The 21231-nt window shown below is 36.2% G+C and overlaps 1 long non-coding RNA gene across 1 annotated transcript; it reads left to right on the forward strand.

The window, feature by feature from the left end:
* The first annotated feature begins 710 nt into the window (after positions 1–710).
* On the forward strand, positions 711–7016 carry LOC309622600. Its single transcript, XR_014241016.1, has 2 exons — positions 711–1409; positions 1448–7016. It is a non-coding gene; the product is annotated as an uncharacterized lncRNA (long non-coding RNA).
* Positions 7017–21231: the final 14215 nt, after the last annotated feature.

Below are 21231 nucleotides of genomic sequence, written 5' to 3' on the forward strand. Positions count from 1 at the left end.
GTGGTTATACTCAGTATTACAATTAGCATCTTAATTTAAACAATCTAGTTTGGATTAGTACCATTTTAATTTCAATACAACACAAAAACTTTGCTCCAGTATAGCTCTTGTTCCCTTTCCCCTCCTTTGTGCTATTATATTATTGTCATATAAATTACATATTCTACATTATAAGCTCATCAACACAGTTTTATAATTATTGCTCTATGCAGTTATCTTTTAAGTCAGTTAGGAGGAAAAAAAGAGTTACAAACAAAACTATATTTACACTGTCTTTCATATTTTTTATATAGTTACCTTTAAGATTGTTCTTTATGTGGATTTGAGTTACTGTCTAGTGTTCTTTAATTTCAGCCTGAAGTACTCCCTTTACTATTTCTTGTAGTTCAGGCCTTCTAAGTCACAGATCTTCCAGTTTCTGTTTATCTGGGAATGTCTTTGTTTCTCTTTTATTTTTGAAGGATAGTTTCACTAGATATTAAATGCTTGAATGAGTCTTTTTCTTTCAGCACTTTGAGTATGTCATCCCCATGCCTTCTGTCCTGCATAGTTTCTGATGACAAATTAAATATTTTATTGAGGATCCCTTGAAATGATGGTGTCCTCAGGTCTCTTAGGCTCTATTAATTTTTCTTCCATTTTTCCTTTTTTATTCCTAGGACTAAATAATCTCAATTGACTTACCTGCAAATTCACTGATTCTTCTGCAAATTCAATCTGTTGTTGAGTCCCTCTAGTGAATTTTTCATTCCAGCTATTTTGTTTCTCAACTCCAAAATTTCTATTTAGATCTTCTTATAATTTCTGTCTCTTCATTGATATTCTCTGTTCAGTGAGATGTTATTCTCAAACTTTGTTTTAATTCTTTTGATATAGTTTCCTTTAGTTCTTTAAAAATATTTATAAGAGCTGGTTTAAAGTCTTTGTCTAGTAGCCCAAACATCTGGGCTTCCTCAAGGACGATTTCTATTGACTATTTTTTTCCCTGTGGTTGGGCCATATTTTTGTGGGGCTTTGTTGTTCTGTTTCGTTTTTATTTTGTATGTCTCATAAGTTTAATTGAAAAGGGGACATTTACAAAGATATAATGGGACAATTCTGGAATTCAGGAACCCACTTCCTCTAGAGTTTATTGTTGCTGTTACTTTGTTGCTACTTTTTGTTTATTGAATTTTACTGGACAAATTCTATCAAGTCTGTATATATTGTGGTGTTTAGCTACTGACATCTCTCCTTTGTTATCTTTGTAGTCAGCTAATGATTGGACATAGACTTCCTTAAATGCCTTGAACCAATAAGACATCTATTTTTTGCCTAAGGTCTCTGTGTGTATATTGGGGCTCTGGCAGTTTACCACCCTGCGTTAGCTTTAACTTCCTGATTGCACAGAACCTTATGGTCAGACAGAGGTGAGAGATAAGGATGTTCTCAGGTTTCTTCCACAGAGGTGAGAGATAAGGGTGTTCTCAGGTTTTTTTCTGGGCGTGCAAATGGTCTTATTTCCCAGATATTCTTTTAAAGTCTTTTGGTCATTATCTTGTTTCCCCTAACTGGTATTGCTGCTTCAGGCAGCTGCCATGTTGAACAATTTCCTCTGATTGTTTTTGATAAACACCCTAAGGATAAGACCTTTCCCACTGAACAAGCTCTGAGTCTAGTCAAATAATGACTAACCCTCTGAATAAGGATTTTCTACAAACCTCCATACATATCAAATAGTAGCAATTCTCTGGGGAAGAAATATTTTAAGGAGCTGCACACCTGATCAGCCCTTTCATGAAGTGGCTGCTAGGCTGCTATTGTGGAGCTGGGGAGGGGAGGATGGGAGGAGGGCAAGTTAAAATGCAGGAAGCTTATGTTCTTAGCAAGTTTCAGCAGTTTTTCTTGAATAAACACTCCTTAGATTCTTTCAAGTTAATTTACAGGGTTCTGAAAAAGTTGCTTTGAGAACTTTTGCCTTTGTTCTCATTGCTTTTATGGAGAGTGGATTTTCAGAAGCACTTACTCTGCCATTCTGGAAGTTCCACCCCTTAATACTGTTTAAATGATAAACACTGATTACTGCTTTAGCCAAAATTACATTGCATTGGCAGGATGGGTGGGGCTTGAATGTTTGAAGGGTGCTTTCATGTGATACAAGCAGAAGGGTAGAAAGAAAACCAAGTTCTCATCTTCTTCAGTGGGACTTAAGAGAAAATGCCTCAAACTAAGAAATCAGGAGTTGGCATTTCAATAATATCATTTAGACACAAAGGAAGTAAATATGAAAACAATCAGCTTAAAGAGGTAAAAGTGTTTGCATTTTGTGAGGAGCAACAGAGAGGCAGAGATGCAGATATGAGATAGATCAAATTTATGAGCTCCCTGGATTCACCAGCAACCTGCACGATGCTATTGATGATTCTTCAGTTAGATCACCTGACACCAACTGCATTCTCATGGGCCATAGAGAAAAGGTTTTGAAAATCATAGGAGACAGCCTTGCTCACCTCCATGGCAAGGACCATGTCATTGTGGCATTCTGCCTACAACGCAGAACGCTGAGGACTGATGCAGTGTCTACTGGTTCTTGCAGGAAGGGGCCTTTCACCTCCTTCCCCTGGGCTCACCTCTGTCACCAGTGAAGTGCAAGAAGCCACTGGATCTAATCAGCATTCATGCACCCCCAGAAGCTTAGTGTTTGGCAGGGCTCACAAGAGTGCAGCTTGCTGGTGGGCAGGTAGAGAGTGCTCTTACCATACACCCACTCACTGGCTGACTATGCGTGCAATGTCTTAAACCTTGGATGTCACCACTGTATTCGTAGTTTCTGGTTTCCCCAGCAGCTGCTTAGACAGTCTGGATGGCACAATCTGGAAATGCTGAGGAATTGATATTCAGTGGAGCAAACTTTAAGCAAGGGGAGACAAAAACTGTTACATAACTTGTTTTTTTTCCTATGACCTCTCTGAAGACATCCTACAGACCAAGAAATCTGCTGCACTTACCACAAAGCTGAGACTAGCTAGGTGATGAACACCGTGTTGTTCCCCCTCTTTCCCATCTTTATTTTTATTTTCCTCTCACTACTAGGTTTCTGGTATTGTACCACTATCTATATTTATATATATATAACATAAGTTTTTTCCTTGAACCCAGTTTTCTAGGGATCTCAAGCAAGGAGACTGTGTTTTTTCCTAACATACCTGTAAAACTATTTTTCTTTTCAGACTAAGTGCATGCATACTGTTGACAAAAGTGGAATCTTAATCTTATATTTAAAAAAAGATTGAAAGAAGAAAAAAAAAGGTACTAAAGAATGTGCTACATCTAAATGAGAAAATAAACCAAGAAAGACGATATCTGATCCAAAAACCATGGAACTCATTGGAAGGATGACAAAGAGAAGTCCTAGACTGGTAGCTGAGGCATGCATCTAGAGTAGAACAAGGAAATAGAGGTCTGCAGGAGGGAGATACGAGGACAAAATGAAACTGGTTGGTTTTCTGATGTCTGTTATTCTAGAAAATAATATCACGAGGGTTTTAATCATGTAACTTTTGGAGTGTTGGGAAAGAATTAGCAATATGTACATAGAGAATCAAGCAAATGAAAAAAAAGAAACAATTATTAATTTCAGAAAAAGCAAACAGCGCCTCACAAGAAAAAGTAATCAGAACACAATTTAGCTTAACAGTGAACAAGATTACATAATTATAGTAATGTGAACACTGAACATGTACGAGCCAAGATTTGTGACATAAATATAATGGGAAGAAGAGATGGTGGAAGAGAGCTAAGTCCTCATCTGCCATCACAGGAAGTCAGTGGAAAGTGTCCAAAAAAGGATAAATGGAAAAATTTCCACAAAAGCATACTATTTAGAAATATAGTAAAGCCATGAGAAAAAATTCAATGAGTTGAAAATTGTTGCCACTTAGGACATGATGGCAAGAACTGCAGTTTTTCCTTTTTTTTTTTTTTTTTTTTGAGTCATATAAATTATTTATGCCATTTACCCTTTTTAAAAAATAGACTTTATTTTTTTTAGAACAGTTTAAATTTACAGAAAACTTGAGAAGATTACACAGTGCCCATATAGTCCACACCCAGTTTCCCCTACTATTTAACATTGTACTTTAGTATCATAGTACCTTGCTTACAATTAATGAACAAATATTGGTACATTACTATTAGTCTAAGTCCATACTCTAGATTTTTTTAGTTTTTACCTAATGTCTTTTTTGTGTTTCAGGATCCCATCCAGGTTACCACATTATATTTAGTTGTCATGTTTCCATAGCCTCTCATGAGTGGAACAATTGCTCAGACTTTTTTTTTTTTTTTAATAACTTTGACAGTTGTGAGGAATACTGGTCAGGTATTTTGTAGGATGCCTCTCTAAGGAAATTGTCTGATGTTTTCCTCATGATTATTTTAGGGTTATGGGCTTTGGGGAAGAAGACCTCAGCAGTAAAGTACCCTTTTCATCATATCATATCAGGGGTATGTACTGTCAACATGACTTATCACTGTTGATGTTGGACTTGATCATCAGTCTGGGTAGAGTTTGTCATGTTTCTCCACTGTAATCTCCCCCCCCCCCCCTTCCATACTGTATTCTCCAATGACTTTTTACACTATGTACATTTATTACTTTGATTGAATTTAAATTAAATTAAAATATGTAGATGTGTTCCAGATGTTTTATTTCTGAACTATGTGGTACATTTCTAGAACTGTGAGTAGCAGCATGCAAAAGTGCAAGACAAGTAGCCAACAAAGAGCCATAGTGAGCATGGAGGGACCTTTACACAAGAAGAAGAAGAAGAGCAGCCTGTACCTGTGGAATGTCAGTATGAGCTGGAGTAAAGCCATCATCAGGTTCAGGATTAGCTATGGATTGGGGGTGCATGAGTGGATTAGAAATTAATGGGTAGTATCTCAGGGCCAGACAGTGAGAACTGAGATAGACTAAGTTGCCACAAAGCACTGAGGTGGATCAGACAAGTTCCCAGGCAAATGGTTTGAGTATCAGAAAGTCACAGATCTAACTGAGATTAATAATGCATCAGAAACTTAGGGAAGGAATCGGAATAACAGAAACGGAGGATTCTTTTAGAAAAACAAGCAAACAAAATTTGGCATCCTAAAGACATTTTGATTCAAGTCAGGGACAGTTTCTGAATATAGGAACCAGCCTACTTTATTATCTTCCTTGAGGATTTAAGCTGGAGTCCTTGAGGCTAGGTTGGATCTCTTGACTGAAGTAGGGAATGAGAAAGCAGCATTTCTGGTGTAATATAAATCATATCTTGGTGATGTATGTCATAAAGGTTCGATCAAATGGCACAGTTAACATTTTATGTGTTTGATAAATTGAAGCTAGTATTTCTTCCATCTCCAGAAGTATATAAGTCTCTATTTTGAGCCAGAAGGAATAAAAAACCCTATTTTCTTCTGGGATATTTTTCTAGAACTGATGGCCTCTAAAACAATAATCAAAATTGCTTTCCCACATAGTTTTATAAGGGACAGTGGAGGATGGCAAACCTTTGTCTAATCTAAATCACCCCTTCTGGGTGTTAAAGTTATTCTTACACAGACGTAGGGGAATAATCTTCATTGTGATCTCCCTTCCCGTGCCCCTAGTTCATTCATCCATGGAAATGACTGGTTAGAAACAGGTTCTCAGAGCAGTTGTCCATCTTCACAGGGAAAAAAGCTGGTTGTTAATTTAATTAAATAATTAAGTACTTAAGGCTTACTTGTACCTCTAAAATGTCCTAGAACTCTACGAGGGATCAAGGCTACAAAGTAAGTTGGACACAGAGACTGACCTCAAGAAGCTCACATTCTAGTGAGGAATCAAGGCAAGAACACTTGCCCTGTTCCGCAGTGTGATTAGTGCTCTGATTAGGATAAGCACATGATGCCCTGGAATTCTTCTGGGAAGCATCTAACCCAGTCTTAAGGGTAAGAAAGCTTGTTGGAATAAATAAAGATTTTATTAAAGGGGTTGTTGCAGTTGGGGAAGGGAACTGTTGCAATAGGAGAAAGCTCAGACTGCAAGATCTGCAAACATCTGAAAGGCCATGCAAGAAAGGAATTTTCTTTTTATAGGGAGGGAGAAAAAGGCTAAAGGGAAACTGGTCTGGGGGAGTGAGATGAGCAGGTGGGGTGATGGGACAGTTGATCAAGGAAGGACTTTTCTTGCAGTCAGCTGATCACCTGGAGAGGCTGCTAAGGAGGGACTGTTCTGCTTCAAAGCCTTACAAAGCTCCAGGGGTGCAGCAAAGTTCAGGTGCCTGGGGGAGGGAGAGAAGCCTGACTAAAGTTTGGTCAGGTCAAGGATTCTGTCCAGACTGGTCAGTGGGGACAAACAGTTCAACAAATCATTTATGAGATGAAGAATGGGAAATTGGAGGGTCTATGTCTGGCCTCACCCCAGGTAAACAAGGAGGGCATCAGTGATTCTTATCTAAGAAGAGAAAGTTTCGTTCTTCGCAGTAAGCTTTTTCTTGAAACATAAAAGAGCTGGGGGAAGGACTGGGTGAGATTTATTAATCATAACTTTTCCCAGGAGCACAGGGCTCAGGTCAAGTTCAACATTATCAATATCTAAACTGATACTATTAAGAAAATCAAGGGAACATTAGAGACAAGGGAACAGCCATGAAGCAGGAAAAACGTATATTCAGGGAACCTGAGGCATTGGTGAAGCTGATCTCAGGCTCCTGCAGCAATTCAGAAAGAAATGTTCACTTGAATTTTAATGAATGATAGTCAAATGCCCGAAAAGATGTTGGCCTGTGAGATGGAGTATACATGTTGTAAAAAGAAATCTAGGCAATGTGAGCTATGAAACTACTGAAAAGTTTTACTAATAAAGACAATGCACCTCAGTAGAGAAAGCAAATTCATAATCAGATCAAGAAGGTGGACACTCAGTTTGATCTGAGATAAGATATCAGATTTTTATATCTAGAAGGCAGAACTACATAAAACAGACCTATTTTCTGGACAATGATTGTTTTTTTAAATATGATCCCAAAGCATAGGCAAAAAGAGCAAAAAAAGACAAATGGTAAAAACCCTCTGCAGAGCAAAGGAAATAATCAGCAGAGTGAAAAGGCCTATGGAATGGGAGAAAATATTTGCAAATCGTACATCTAATATGGTATTAATATCCAAGATATATGGAACTCGTAAAACTCAATAGTAAAAAAAAAACCCAGATAATATGAGTTAAAAATGGGCAAAAGACCTGAGCAGACATTTCTCAAAAGAAGACATACAAATGGCCAACAGGTATATGAAAAATTACTCAGCATCACTAACCATCAGGGAAATGCAAATCAAAACCGCAATGAGGTATCACCTCACATCCATTAGAGTGACTACTACCAAAAAGACAAAAGAACAAAGGTTGACAACAATGTGAAGAAAAGAGAATACTTGTACACTGTTGGTGGGAATGTAACTTAGTACAGACATTATGGAAAACAATATAGAGATTCCTCAAAGAATTAAAAATAGAGCTACCATAGGATCCAGCATTCCCACTTCTGGGTATATATCCAAAGGAAATGAAATCAGTATCTAGAAGAAATATTTGTACTCCAATGTTCATTGTAGCAATATTCACAATAGCTATGATACTGAAACAAACTAAGTGTCCGTCTACAAATGAATGGATAAAGAAAATGTGGTATAAATGTAAAATAGATAGCTAGTGGGAAGCTGCAGCATAGCACAAGGAGATCAGCTCGATGCTTTGTGACCACCTAGAGGGTTGGGATAGGGAGGGTGGGAGGGAGACGCAAGAGGGAGGAGATATGGGGATATATGTATATGTATATATATGGAGAAACTAACACAACATTGTAAAGCAATTATACTCTAGTAAAGATGTAAAAAAAAAAAAGAAAACGTGGTATATACATACAATGAAATATTATTCAGCCTTAAAAAAAAAATCATGCCATTTGTGACAGCATGGATGAAACTAAACAACATGCTAGGTGAAATAAACCAAACACAGAAAGACACATACTGTATGTTCTTACTTATATATGGAATCTAAAAAGTCGAACTCATGGAAGCAAAAAGTAGAATGGTGGTTGCCAGGGGCTGAAATCGGGGGGAAGTAGGGAGATGTTGATTAAAGGGTATGAAGTTTTAGTGATGCAGAATGAAAAAGTTCTGGAGAGCTAACGTACAGCACAGTAACTATGGTTAATACTGTCTTGTATACTTGAATAATACTATATTATATATGCTCTATATTGAAATTTGCCAAGTAAATCTTAAATATTCTTACATCAACAACAGAAAAGATAACTATGTGAGATGATGAATATGTTAATTAGCTTGACTGTATTAATCATTTCACAGTGTATATGTATATCGAAACATCATGTTGTACATGATAAACATATATAATTTTATTTGTCAATTATATGTCAGTAAGGCTGGAAAATCAATTAATTCTTTAAAGACCTATTTTAAGCCAATTAGATGACTGTGAATCCACTATGACGTGTCATATTTCATCACCATGTTTATATTCTCAATAAAAATAGCTTTGAATTAAATAAACAATGCATTCGTATGACTCACCACATTTAAAGACTTAACTAAGTTAGAATACCCAGTACTAATCCAGAGCCTTAAGTACATCATGCTAGAAATCAAACGTCTCCCCAAACAAATTTCTCCTTTAGAGACAACCTTATGATCTTCTCAAATGTAAATTTGCATTCCCATCCCCAGACTTGGTCTCCAGAGAAATTTCCTTAAATATTGCACCCAAGAAATGAACCTCCATCTTCCCCCAGATACCACAAAATCAGGGCCATGTTTCTTCCAAACAACAGATAAAATAGATTTATGCCAACAGCTGCTTAACATAGTCAATTCAACAAATATTAATATTAAGCCAGTAGAGTTTTTTGGGGGGTTTGGGGGTCTTTTTATGGTTTTGTTTTTTATTTGTTTTTACTGCTTGTATTGATTTTTTTACTGTTTGTAAATTAACTTGGAAACTATAACCTCTATCATTGGAAAGATTCTGCAGATGCTATCATCTCTAATATTAGTATTTCTTAATAGACCTTCTCTCTTCCATTCATTCATCTAGCAAATACTGAGTGACCGTGATGTGCCAGGAAATGTCCTGGACTCCAGGGATACAAAGCTGAATAAGACAAGGCTCTACACTGAAGGATTTCTCAGTAATGAAAAAATAATCATCCATAGAGTGACAATATATTGTATATGTATCATGTACTAATTTACAAGCTATGACGTGAGTTCTTTCATTCTCTAAAATCTCATTCTGCTCGTGGCTTATTATTGTATGGCTGGGGAATTTTAAAAGATCTTTACATTTTTTAAAGGGTTGTAAGAAACCAAAACCAAAGAAGACATCTTACATGCCTGCAAAGGCTAAAATATTTACTATCTCGTTCTTAAAGAAAAAGTTTGCTGACCTCTGCTCTAGACCAGTGACTCTTTTTTTTTGTTAATATTTATTTATTTGGCTGCGCAGGGTCTTAGTTGCGGCATGTGGGATCTTTAGTTGCAGCATGCAAGATGTTTTAGTATGTGGGATCTTTAGCTGCCGCACGCAAACTCTTCGTTGCAGCATGTGGGATCTAGTTCCCTGACCAGGAATGGAACACAGGCCCCCTGCATTGGAAGCACGGAGTCTTACCACTGGACCACCAGGAAGTCCCTAGACCAGTGATTCTTAAATGAAGATGTTTCTCAAAATCCCTTGTGAACTTTGTTATGTTAAATATGCATGGTGGATAGGATCCTGGCATTGGTATTTTCACCAGATTTGGGTGATTCTCATGTGTACTGTGATTGAGAAGCTTTGCTATATCCACTTTCCCTAAGACAGTTCCCAGAACACTTACCTGGGTTTTACAGAGACTCTTAGCAAGGATTTTCTTCATTAACACATCTTACCGTATACATCACAGAATATTCCTTTCACCCTATTTCACATGCCTTGGTAGGATAGCCCCCTACCTCTTATATAACAACATTTTATTAATTAACATGGTTCTCTGGAAAGGCATAAAACACATTCACATCTATTCTATAATTTGATCCTAATAGTAATATGGCCTAGAATAACTATGTTACAGATAAAGAAACTAAGGTTTAGAGAAGTCAAGTGTTCAAGGTCATACAGGGCTTCTGACTCCTACTTCATTGTTCTTTCTCAACATTGTCTTCTACTTACTTTTTCGATTCTCCATTGAAATAGATTATGCCGCCTATCCTTACTACCCGGTAGCAAAATTTCATTACATTCCATAAATCTGTTAGCTAAGGAATGTAATTCCTGTTTAACTTGAGTGCCTGTATGTCTTAAGGCAGACTTGTGTTACAATAATTCCTCTAATTTGCAAGCACTTTTTCACATATATTATGTACTTGAAATAAACTAGAAGCTAACTCCTACTAGGGTATAAATGGAGAAAAAAGTATCTCTCTAGAGCATTATTCAACATAAAGCTCATGAAATCATTTGCAGAGGCACAAGGTTCATCCGGCCTAAGCAAATTAAACAATTTTGTTAACACTGATGTCTTTTGTTAGAAGTCAAATTTCTGATAACCGTATTGGCTCAGTACTACACAGCACCCGAAAGCCTTTGTTTGCTCTCAGCTAGAGCTATTTATACCCCAGGATATTGATATTCTTCTACTTAATCAAAAAGTATTCCAACTAAAAATAAATATAAATGCCACATTTTATTTTGAATAGGGCTTTGCAGATGCTTATTATGTTATCAAAAAATAATTAAACAATAAAATATTAAAAGACTACAGGGTAAATTTGTGTAGAATGTATTAATAATTTTTGGTTCCCTTCTGGAATTAGGCAATTTCAGAAATTCAGTACAGTGTATCAATAAAGGGACCTAAGTAGGAGACTTGTTTCCAGAGCACTTTTTAAATGACTCATTTCTGGTGTAATGCTGCCTTCTTCACTGATAGTTAAAAACTTTTCTTTGCTCTGCCTATTTGCTTAAGTTTGGATGGGACAGATAATGTAGCCATTACCTGTTATATATAATAAACTTACAGTCAAACCAAATCACATCTTCTGCTTTCTTCTCTGCTCTACTGTCTCCCAGGGTGCCTAGGAATATATTTTCAGTGACTGTATTAGTGTGCTCGGGCTGCCACAACAAAATACCACAGACTGGGGGGACTAAACAACAGAAATATTTCTTCTCATAGTTCAGGAGGCTGGAAAGTCCAAGAACACAGTGCTAGCCTGTTTGGTTTCTGGTGAGGATTCTCTTTCCGGCTTACAGATAGCCACCTTCTTGATGTGTCCTCACAGGGAAGAGAGTGAAAGCTCTCTGGTGTCTTCTCCTCCTCTTAGAAGTAAACCAATCCCGTCAGATTAGGGTGCACCCTTCTGACCCCATTTAACCTTAATTCCATTAAGGCCGTATTTACAAATGCAGTCATATTGGGAGCTAGGGTTTCAGCATATGGATTTTGGTGGGACACAAACATCCAGTCTATAACACTGACTAATTCTCCGAAGTTCTTTTTTCTTTTTTCTTGGCAAAACTAAGTTATCTAACTATCTTAGTCCTTTAAGTTAAAAATTATAAATAGCTTCTTCGTATCTTCATATATGAAGTCCAAGAACATTTTGAGAACAGTTTGGACTACAACTCTTCAATCAGCTAAGTTTATCGATACAGCAGATTAATCAAGATGAAGAATATGCCTGGGTCTCTGCCAATCTGGCCACCCTGGAGATGGTGCATGGATGTTGGTGCTGGTGGTCAGAATGCTCTGTCCTTAGGTGTAGACAGGGTCTAAGAGGCAAAGACACAAACAGCAGCAGGGTCTACAAAAGAGCTGTAGCCACAAACCAAACTTCACTCATCCATACTTCTACATATATTGTTGATTATGAAATAGCCTTTTCAGCTCTATCTGCATGTGAGGATAGTAATCCATGTCAGCAGTATTTTCTCTTAATGTAACCGATAAATAAATATGTACATTCATATAAACACACATACATATAAACAAACACATACATTGAATTTGTTTCAGAAATCATCTTTCCTCTTCAACTAATCATTCTTTTTCTGGCACCAAAATACCAAAGCCCCTTTTTTGTGGTGCTTAGGCCAAACAAGTTGGTGTTTTCTAAATTTGGGGGGTAAAGAACTCAAGTTTTAGAATTGTAATAAAGTCTCATATGTGACTAATCATGAAGTAACTTTATGTATTTTAGGCAAGCAAATGGCAGACTCAAGACTTATCTTTTGACAGACAAGTATGAAAATTACTCTCTCCATGTTATTTATGAAATGGCTATTGTTTTCTAAAGCTAACTTTTAATTTACTTATCAATGGTGAAGCCATTTTTCTTTCTTGAATGAAGAATAAAGTTGTTAAGCAAAGAGTGGATTCTTGCTGAGAAATGTGGGATGTACAAGAAAGACCTGCAGTGTGTAATGACTTGGTTTAACTACTAAACAAGAATACAGTTTCAACAATAACTCCCATGAGAGGACTTTATTTCTTCTGAAATGCATATGAGAGTTTTGGATATTTTCTTCTTCATATATCATTTGAGTTGGTTATTTTATTTAAAAAAATATTTACAGTTCAGGTACATTCAAATCCTTTAAAATTGGTATTTGAGAATGACAATAAGAATTTAATTAAGTTAAATGTAGTCTATTTTCTCACTTATGGCCTGCATATATCAAAGTCTTAGCATGAATATGAGAACTTAAATTGAGAGAACTGTTCCAGATGTGTACTGAAGAAAAGTTAAAGTCCCTTTCAATATGTCTAGTTAATAGACATATAGCTGCAGTGTATGAATGGGGAAAGGAGTTTGCCCAGGGTACAGGAACAGGATCAGCAAAGGTCTTATGGGTCAGCAATGGAATTTTAAACCCCCTCAACTGCTTTGCAAGGAACCCGTGTAAAGAATAAAGTCAATACCCTGTGCTCTGAGGCTGGGGAGTGAGTTAACAACCTGATGGCAGCTTCAAAAGCTGTGCAGAAGTGCTCTCGGCCATTCTTTAATGTATTCCAGGGTTGAGGCATGGCGTCCCACCTACTGATCCTCAATTCGGATGAAAATACAACCAAAGGACTTTGTTGACCCCGAAACTGGTTCCTTTGGGGAGGCCCTGAAGTTAAAGTGTAAGGTTAAAGAAGCTCTAAGTCTAGGCACCAATAAATAATAACCTGGGCCTCACAAATCAGCATTTTTGCCAACTGCAGCAGGCTGTCTTTGGTTTCTTAAGCCAGCTACAACTTCAGGCAGTCTTAGTTTATGGAAATTGTGATAACCTCACCTCAAACTGACTTATTAGAATTGTTGAAATGGAATAGCATGATTATGTTTAAGGAAGTCAACTTTTTGTTTAACTATGGAGGACCTCTTTTATTCCTAATCAGTCAATTAATAATTATAAGTATTATACACAAAAAGTGATTTAGAAAGATTCTCCCTCACTAATAGGATTTGCATCCTACAGCTGTTCAAAATGCTTTGCTTACGCCACAATATAACAGTTAGTGCTTCAGAGGGGTCAAGTAGAAATGTTTGAAATTTTTCAGTGATTAACAAATCAAAGCCATTAAAGATTTTGGTTGTTTTCATGTGTTTCTTGCTTTCCAGGATTAGTATTAAATGGAAGGAATAAGATCTCTTTTAATTTAGAGGAAAGATGGAAATTATCTGATGTGGATTGACTGACTAAGGACAAAGTTTAGATACATCCAAGTATGCTGAAAATAAGATTAAGAGGAGGAATTTAAATTTCTTAAAAGGATGAAAAAATTTATATCTGCTTGGTAGTGATTATAAAATTATCCTCACAGCAAAAATTTAAGGAAATATAATATCTCATGAGAGTAACTATTAGCTAACTGGTAAAATGAATAGCATAATCTAGTTTCTGGCAAATGTGGCTCAAGCAGTTGATATTTTCATGGGAAAATACTCATTTCTGGATTACAATTGAGTTTGGAGAGACCTTTGAAAAAGCAAAGTGCTTTCAACCAGCCTTGGTATGTTATTTTGATTAAAAAAAAATAGCCCCTCAGGTAAAATTTAAGTATATTTTCCAAAAAAAGTCATGTTAGTATATTTTCTAGTAAATTCAAACAATTGCTCAGAAGTACACTCATCAGTATTAGAAATTATTAGCAATAATGGTGCTTAAGTATTTATATGAACAATAAGCACAATTATTTCCCTTTAAAACTTACTTTGCAATCAAGCAAGCATACTCTCCACCTGATATTGAACTGTGCACTGGTGAGTGAACATTTTTTCATTTTAAATCCTTATTCGCATTTTTCTTGATGCTTATTTGTATATTTCTATTGCTGTAATAGTTTGCAAGAAAAAGAGCTCATGTCTCTGCCTGAAGGTAGAATCTTATGAATATGCAAATAATGTTTTGAAGTGGTGAAGTTTTTTTCTTTGGCACGGAACTGTGCCATCTTAACTTATGTTGAATACTAGCCATAGCTTAGAAGGACACAAAGCACATGAAGACTTGAGTTTTTAAAGAAAAAATATCTGAGAAATCGTTGCTTTCTGGTTATAAAATGCTGTATTGTTGAATCTAGTCTTCTCAATTTAGGTTAATGCTTTGCTATAAAAAAAACCAAACTGCCATTTAATTTTTATTGTATATAAGAGTAGTGAACCAGTAATATGAAAAGACGTATGGATTGTCTACCCTGTATGTTATAGTGTACTTCTTAAAATGCAAATTCTGGTGCACATCTTTTAACAGTTTTAATTTAAGCTGGTATGATGTGTCCGGATGGTTTAAAAATGCTCCTTTGGTGAACTTTGCAGAATAAGCCAGTTTTTAACATCATCTTATACTGTAAAAATAGTCTACTGATGTTTAATTTCAACACTAGACAAAAATCTTGCACAAAAAACCAGTGAAGTATTAGGTTAGGGACATAGCAAGACAAAAGTCTTGGTCTCTGAAGCTATTATCAGTCTCTAGATATGCTGTTTGTGTGTTTTCTGTTCAGAGTTAGATTGGCCCTCAGCTCCAAACACCAAACCTATGGTTCTCAAACTCTGGTAGATATCAACAACACCAGGGGATCTTGATAAAAATACAAAGGTCCAGGTCCTATCTTAATGAACCTGTACCACTGTGTTATTTTTTGGCTCTCTGAGATTCTGATACACACCAAAGTTTGGGAACCACTGCACTAAACAAAAGCTTAAAAGAAAATATTAGGATAATGAAAGGAGACCTATGATGTAAGTCAACCAGTGCTAAAATATTTGAAGTATGGCTATCGTTAAATAGAATAATATTTTTAAAGAAAGAGAAGTGTAGGACTTTTATGAGGCAACAATGGAGTCGTCTCTTTCTTTCTAACTTTAAGAATTTGGAAATAAGATTGCCCTTTGAGATTTAAACTAATACAAATTAACAGTTAAAGAAAAAGATTAGGGCATTAGAAGTAATCCAAGATACTAAGTCTAAAGGTGAGACAGAGATTCTGATCATTCTGAAAACACCAGTCAGGATAAATTAGAATGTGACTGTAACTAAAAAAACATGAAATCCAGTCAAACATTCAGCAATGGCGGCTTCTGGGCTCAGGAAATATACAATATGATATTTTATTCCTTCTAAGGAAAGACTATATTAAAAAGAAGCGTGGACTAAAGAAGATATTCAGACAGCAAGTAGACATATCAAAAAATGCTCAACATCATTTGTCTTTATGCAAATGCAAATTAAAACAGCAATGAGATACCACTACACACCTATTAGAATGGCTAACATCCCCCAGAAATGACAATATCTATTGCTGGTGAGGATTTGGAACAGTAGGAACTCTCAATGAAAAATGGCACTGCCATTTTGGAAAACAATTTGTTTATTTATTACAAAGCTATACATAATCTTGCCATACAATCCAGCAAACCATGCTCCTAAGTATTTACTCAACTGATTTGAAAACTCATGTCCACACAAAAACCTGTATATGCGTGTTTACTCATAATTACACAAAATTGGAAGTAACCGAGACGCCCTTTAATAGGTAAATGGATAAACAAACTGTTGTACATTCATACAATGGAATACTATTCAGCAATAAAGAGAAATGAGCTGTCAAGCCAAGCAAAGACAAAGATAAATTTTAAATGCATATTGCTAAGTGAAAGAAATTCTGAAAAGGCTATAGAATGTATGATTCCATTTATATAACATTCTGGAAAAGGCAAAACTATATAGAGACAGTGAAAAGATCAGTGGTTACCAGAAGTTTGGGGGAGGTGGGTGGTTTGATTAGGAGAAGCACAGGGGAATTTTAAGGTGGTGAAACTCTTCTGTATGCTACTGCAATGGTGGCTACATAACACCAGGCATTTGTCAAAACCACAGAACTTTACAGCACAAAGAGTTAACCTTAATGAGCACAAATTTTAAAATATCATTTAGGAGGTCAGGGGATCCCAGGATGGAATGCAGATCATGAGGCAAGAATTTAATTGTACTACAAATGTATGAAAAATTTTTGTAAAGGTAGTCAGGGAATAAGTTTCTGACCTAAGAAACTTTGGAAATTAGTAGAATTTGTAAGGCAAAAGCAGTTGTCCATAAGCACTGGATTCTAGTTGATCAAGTTTCCAATGGGGTTATGGGTTAACAATTTTGAAACCAGTGTACATGTACAATATTAGAATTGAACAATTAAGCAACTGGATGATGGATGGCAGGAGCCAGGTTCCTCACTGTTGTAGTGGGAGGTTTCAGATCAGCAAGGGAAGAAGGCTAGAATGAGTCATACTGTAATGGATTACAGTTGGCAACTTCAATATGAATGCATATTTAGCTTAATATAGAGATAGATGGATATAGAGAGAGAGGTTTATAGATACGTACATATACAGGGATTAGTGTACACACATGTATTTCTTTGCTCTGTTATCTGACAGAACCTAGAGCAAGGGCACCCCAGTGGAAATGAGCATACCTAGGGCCCAGATCGTGTTTCCTAACACCATTCCAATAAAAGGAATCAAGGCTCCTTGGAAAAATGGTCAATTCCCAGACTGGGGCAGGAAATATACAAGATGAGTCTGGAGCATCTTACAGTGCCCAAAAGTAAAGGAAGTGCTGAAAACAAAAGCAAAACCAAAAAGACATAATGAGCATATGTCAAGGGGAGATAGGAACTAACTGAAAGAATTCTCAATGGCCAAATTGGAAAAATTTTGGCAACTAAATAAATATAATAGTATTGGATTGTAACCAACAGCATAAAATAAATAGCGGTGAGTCCATACTGATTATATATACGTGTGTATATATATATATATAAAACATATATATATATATATATATATATATATAACATATATATATATATATATAACATATATATATATATATATAACATATATATAATAAAAGGAAATAGCTAAATCTCCTGTGCAGAAGAATTCCAAGTAATTTATCTAGATGCTCGCCTTTCTCATCCTTCAAGGAGGTAGAACGCAGCATCCACTCTTTAAATGTGGGCCATGTATAGTGACTTCATTACAAAGTATACAGTATGGAAAGGGGGAAAAAGAGTAACTTTAGAGTGGAGAAACCTGACAAACATCACCTCGAACAGATGATCAAGGTTAGGATTAACAGGGATAAGTCACATTGATAGTATGTACTCTTAATATGATACACCGAGAATTACACATTACCTCTGTGATCTTCCTCCCAAAACCCATAAACCCAGTCTATTCATAAAAAAAAAAAAAAATCAGGCAAATTCCAATTAAGGGACATTCTACAAAATACTTGACCGGTACTCCACAAAATTGTCAATGTCATCGAAACCAAGGAAAGTCTGAAAAACTGTCACAGCCAACAAGAACCTACGGAGACACGACAACTAAATGTAATGTGGTAACCCAGATGGGATCCAGGAACATAAAAAGGACACAAGATAAAAACTAAAGAAATCTTAATAAAGTACGAACTTTAGTTTAATAATACTGTATCAATATTTGTTCATTAATTGTATGGAATGTACCATACTAATGTAAGATGTTAGTACTAGAGAAAATTGGGTGTGCAGTATGTGGGAACTCTCTATACCATCTTCACAGCTCTTTTGTAAAGCTAAAAGTATTCCAGAATAAAAAGTTTATTTAAAAAAGCAGGAATTCTGGAAGAAAAAAATAAAACAACAATAATAAGACCCACTCTTTTTTGGCTTCATGTTTCATGCAGAATACATTCTGAAGGCATGGGGAGCCTGACGAGTGAACAGTTGCCAATAACCTCAAACCAGATTTCCACATTCCCCTCTGCTCTACTGATTGGCCATCCTCTCTCTCCTCTACTTTCTTCTCTGCTGTCTCTCTATCCACAAATACCTATTTCTTTCTAAGTCAGAGCCATTTAATTATAATTATTATTATACTGTTTGTGACCTTGTTGCCTGCTAATCTCTGACCTCAGGATCTTACTTTCATGCTAGAAAGACATTACACTGGTCACAGCAAATCACACAGGCTTCTTTACCTTTTCTCTGCCTTTAAGGCCTACTCCAGCCAAACCCCCTGTGTAAATACACTCTTTCTTCTGATAATGTTTAACACATCAATTTACACATTTCTTTTATATTAATTATATTTCTGTCATGTCTTCTTGAGATTATAGCCTACTTTTATTTCTTGGATAGCAATGCATTGAATCATGTTTTCTGTTTGTACATTTAAAAAATTACTTCTAAGTAATATATCTTTTATTTTAAAATAATTTACCAATTAGAAGAGCTGTATTAACTAAAACTAAAACAAGCACACATTTCCATTTTTCATATTTCAAGTAGGAAGCTCTGGCTTAAGAGGGGTTCTTCCATCTGTAAGCTCTCAAGGGTCAGAAATTGGGTCCCTTATTCCAGGTGAGAAGCCAAGTTTATTAGTGAGTGCAGACTAGGCTACAGTAACAAAGAGACTCTCAAATTCTCTTAAAGAATATACTCAAATTTTCTTAAAGAAACTATTTCTTCTTTATATTATAGTCCAGGGCAGCTGCTAGGTTGGCAGGGGCAGCTCTACTACAAGCAGTCATCTAGGACCCTAGGCTCCTTCCAACTTCTGGATCCACCATCCCCTAGAGCCTCCTCATCATCTGTGTCCAGATGGCAGAAGGGGCCAAATCTGGGAGAGGTACATATTTCTTCTACTCATGTTCCATTAGCTAAACTATCTGCATGATGGGATGGGAAATGTAGTCTTTTTTTTTTTTTTTTGGCCCAAGAGGAAAGAAGACTAGTGGACAGCTGGCAGTCTCCTCATTCACTCAGGTTATATTCTCTTAAGCTTAGAAAAGTTTACTCAGTAGGAAGAGCTGGATGCCCACAAGGTCCCCACAATTGAGAATGTGATCAAAATCAGCCATGGGATGACCCAGCAATCCCACTACTGGGCATATACCCAGAGAAAACTGTAATTCAAAAAGACACATGCACCCGAATGTTCATTGCAGCACTATTTACAATAGCCAGGTCATGGAAGCAACCTAAATGCCCATCAACAGACGAATGGATAAAGAAGTTGTGGTACATATATACGATGGAATATTACTCAGCCATAAAAAGGAATGAAATTGAGTCATTTGTTGAGACGTGGATGGATCTAGAGACTGTCATACAGAGTGAAGTAAGTCAGAAAGAGAAAAACAAATATCGTATATTAATGCATGTATGTGGAACCTAGAAAAATGGTACAGATGAGCCAGTTTGCAGGGCAGAAGTTGAGACACAGATGTAGAGAATGGACATATGGACACCAAGGGGGGAAAACTGCGGTGGGGTGGGGATGGTGGTGTGCTGAATTGGGCGATTGGGATTGACATGTATACACTGATGTGTATAAAATTGATGCCTAATAAAAAAAAAAAAATCATCCATGGGGTATCAGAGGTCCTCTATTGGTGAGGTTCAGTTAGGCATTTCCGAGAAAGAGTGGAATACTTTGATACCGTGTTAGCTATGTCACTTAACATTGAAGAAAGGAAGGGAGGGCTTGGATTCACCAATGCAGCAATACCAGAGCTCATGAGACAGCAATTGTTCCACTTGTCTTAGAAAACTTACCTAGAAGCAGGTAGAAGTCCATTCAAAGACATGGGTATACTTCTAGTCACATCTCTTCTCTAGAGAGAAGAAAATAAGTTATAGTTATATAAAGCTCTCTTCTAACTTCAGTGGGTGGGTCAGTCTTACTTGGATTTAGAAGAGAGGGGAACATCTACCACATTTAAGCAATATTATCTCATTTGGCATTTTTCCCCTAAAATCATCTGCAGGTTTCTAATAGAGATTTTTGTTTGTGTGCTTCATGAAGAATATCCTTAACTTCTTTATGAGAGTACCTTACTAAACATGTAGCCTCATACACATATTATAATAATTATGCATCAAAGACAAAATACTTTTGGAATCCTTCCCCTTTTTAAAGTCCCCTTTACAGCTACTTTATAAGCCATCCAAAAAATCGGTTGTATTAGTTTATTTTCATACCTTGATTTTTACCCAGAATAGCTTGAGCTAGCTTGACCACTCAAATCTAATGTGATTTCAAAAGATTTCTGGTTCTTTCGAAACGTTAAATCCATGAATTGACACATTTGAAGTTATTTAAAGAAGTTGGCCACAGGCTTTGAAATTCTAAAACCAGTTCCAAAAATATTTCGGGTAGTTGCAACAACTTTGGACCAAGTGTCTAACTTCTTAAAGAAAAAGCTTTAAAAGAAAAAATTCATTTGATGTTTAAGTTCTGGTAAACTTGATTTTAAAACACAACAACGAAATGAATATTACCCTGTAGTGAACATATAAGGAATTAAATAGTCAGTATATCTAGAATGATAAGTAAAGCAGTTATATAGATAATTGCTTTATCTAATAATTTCTGTTTGTGCTTATTTTGTATTTTTCATCAGAGTCATATACGCACAGTTTAAAATGTAGAATAAATTTATAAGCCGTGTTGTGGAGAAATGGTAATCTCCTGCCCCCTCCCTCCCTGTTCTAGTTTCTCTTTTCCAAAATACTTCCACCATTTTGAGCTGGTCTGTTGATATTCACCTCCATGAATCCAAATAGCATGCTGCATAGCCTCTTCTTGTTTCCACAGTTTCAGGTATTATCTACAGATCTATTGCAACGG

The sequence above is a fragment of the Balaenoptera borealis genome (assembly GCF_965194805.1).
Source record: "Balaenoptera borealis genome assembly, chromosome: 2".
Classification (NCBI taxonomy): Eukaryota; Metazoa; Chordata; class Mammalia; order Artiodactyla; family Balaenopteridae; genus Balaenoptera; species Balaenoptera borealis.